At 42.6% G+C, this 2,864-nt stretch overlaps 1 non-coding gene across 1 annotated transcript; it reads left to right on the top strand.

Annotated features, from left to right (window-relative positions):
* The first annotated feature begins 2,134 nt into the window (after nucleotides 1-2,134).
* Nucleotides 2,135-2,241, top strand: LOC111887183 (small nucleolar RNA R71). The gene has a single exon (XR_002848693.2). It is a non-coding gene; the product is annotated as a small nucleolar RNA R71 (small nucleolar RNA).
* Nucleotides 2,242-2,864: the final 623 nt, after the last annotated feature.

A 2,864-nucleotide genomic window follows, 5' to 3' on the forward strand; every position in this document is an offset into this window, starting at 1 on the left:
TGATCTAAGTTTTTTTTTAAAACTAAAATGCAAAAAGAAAAGAAAAAAAATTTGCAAACCAAACTCGGGTTGCCTCCCGAGAAGCACTTCTTTTTCTTGGAGTCTTGAGCTGGACTTCGTGCCTCCTACGTTGAGTCCTCGGAAGAATCCACCACTAGGATCTTTTGTTCCTTGAATCGCTTCTTGTAAGCTTGAACTTGCCTTTTGTATGCCTTCTTTGAATTTTCTTTTTTAGCTTTGACCTCTTCTTCAAGTTTGCGTTTGGTCCCTTTAGTTTCTACCTTGCACTCCATAGCATCCTCCTCCTCTTTCACCACCGGCTTTGTTACTCTTGAAGTGACCTCCTCTTCATCACTTGTCATCTCCTCATCCTCTTTGCTCACCCAAGAAGGTGGACTCTTGTAAGCTATGACTTCAACCAAAAATGGAACAGATGCTCTAGGTTTTGTTCTTTTAACTTGATGAACTGCCTTGATCTCTTCTTCCATAAGCTTTTCCAGTTCTTCTAGTTCATTATCTTCATTGATTGTGAACACCTCTTCTTGAACATGTTCCTTTGGAAAGCCATCTTCTATCCCAAAAACTTCTTTTTCATCTCCAACTCTCAAGGTGAGCTTAGACTCGCGAATATCAACCAAAGCTCCAGCAGTGTTAAGCAATTGACGGCCAAGGATAATTGGAACATCGGGATCTTCCTTCATATCCAAAACTACAAAATCTATTGCAAAAACAAATTTTCCAATTTTCACCAAAATATCCTCCACTATGCCCTGGGGTTGTCTCACTGAACGGTTCGCCATGTGAATAGTCATTCTTGTAGCCTTCATCTTCTGAATGTCTAACTTCTGGTAAAATGAAAAAGGTATCAAATTAATGCTAGCCCCAGAATCGGCTAAAGCATTAACCTTCATTTTGTTGCCAAATTCACACGGAAGAGTGAGGCGTCCAGGATCTCCCATCTTTTTCAGTGTCTCCCCCAACACAGCTTTTGAGCTTTGTTCACTTAGGACCACCTTAGAATGCTTCTTTAATTGTTTGCGAGTGTCTATCAAATCTTGCAGTAATTTCTAATGCTCGGGAATTTTGGATAAGGACTCGACAAAGGGAGTATTAATCGAGATCCCCTTCACATGCTTGACGAACTCTCTATGCTCTCTTTCCAGTGGACTAAGGGTAGCTTGGGAAGGAAAAGGAAAAGGCGGCTGATAAACCGAACCAATTACAGAATTTTTCTGTTCATGACGGGCCTACGTCGTGAACTTATATGGTTCACGTTGTGAATTCTGGAATTCAGAAGCTTCATGATTTTCGAGCTTAGTCTTCTTTAGCTTTGGATCGGGCTGTTGTGGTTCTTCTTCCAATGCCTCCAGAAACTCAGAGATGGCTTCTTCTTCAGTGTCTATGGCCATTACATGAGATTGGGTCTTCGTTTCGGTATTTTTCGGGGATAACTTCTCATGCACTAGAGTGGTTAGTTGACCAACTTGTACTTCAAGGTTATGGATGGAGGCTTGCTGATTCTTAATTAAAGTTTGCTATTCCATAATAGCATAATCAGTGGCATCGTGTCTCTTTTCCGAAGCTTCCATAAACTTCATCAACATAGTCTCTAGATCGGGTTTCTTCTCGGTTGGTCGCTGCTCCTTTTGATAAAAGCCTCGACCTGTCTGCCTATACTTCTCTTCTTTTTGCTTCTTATACTCTTCATATGGCAGCCACTCCTTCTTTGGTTTCCTCCAATCCTCATCAAACTTATCCCCACTCGAGTAGCACACTTGAGCTTTTTTTGTTCCCAAAATCATCTAAATTGCAATCCTTGGTTAAGTGTGGACCACTACATCTCTCGCAACCCATTCTTATGGCATGTATTGACTGGTCCATTTGTGTTATCCTTCGATCCAAATTATTCAGCATAACCATCACAGCTGCTATTTCTTCAGTTTGGGCCCCTCCACCGCCTTTGATTCCATCTTGCCTAGGTTTGTGGTATTCGCGAGAGTGCTTCGCGAATTCTTCAATCAGCTCCTTGACCTCCCTTGGATTTTTCTTTGTCAAAGGTCCTTGAGAATCAAGGAGTTGTCTTGTCATAACGTTTACCCCATCATAGAAGATTGACATCTCTTGTTGCACATTTAGATCATGCTGAGGGCAATTTCTAAGCAAGCCCTTGTACCGCTCCCATGCTTCGTATAATGACTCCCCCGACTGTTGCTCAAAGTTGGCTATTGCCTTCTTGAGTTTGGCTATCTTGGATGGCGGGCAAAACTGGTCCAGGAATTGCTCACGCATTTGAGCCCAAGTGGTAATTGTACCTGGTGGAAGTGATTTTAACCACTCCTTAGCAGCTCCTTTGAAAGTGATGGGAAGCATCCTAAGCAAGACTGTGTTTCTGTTGACATTGGGACATTGAAGTAATCCGCAATGTCGTTGACTTCATCTAGATGCTTAAAAGCATCCACATGATCTTTCCCACAGAATGGGATATCCTTCAGTGCAGTCAAGATGTGTTCCTTCAACTTGAATGTGGCAGTGGCAGGTATTGCGGGTTGAACTAAACCGGGACCCACATCTTCTCGGATCCGCTTCTTGTAAGCTCCCATGGACATCTCTTCAATTGCTGCCATCTCGTTCCTTGGCTCGTTCTCGGGTTCGCTCGTATGTTCTTCAAATTCCAGCTCGGTATCGTATTCGGATTCGGTTTGAACGGGTATATGATCCAAGTGCTCAAAATTGCTCTTGTGCCTCAAGGATGAACTTGACTCTTCTGTCTTCTTTTCTGACTTCCTTGAAAAGCTGACTTTAATTCTTGTAAGGGTGTCTTTTTCTTGTGAATTGCAGACTCGGGATCTTCAAGTGGTGGCACC

Source organism: Lactuca sativa, chromosome 2 (assembly GCF_002870075.4).
Source record: "Lactuca sativa cultivar Salinas chromosome 2, Lsat_Salinas_v11, whole genome shotgun sequence".
Taxonomy (NCBI): domain Eukaryota; kingdom Viridiplantae; phylum Streptophyta; class Magnoliopsida; order Asterales; family Asteraceae; genus Lactuca; species Lactuca sativa.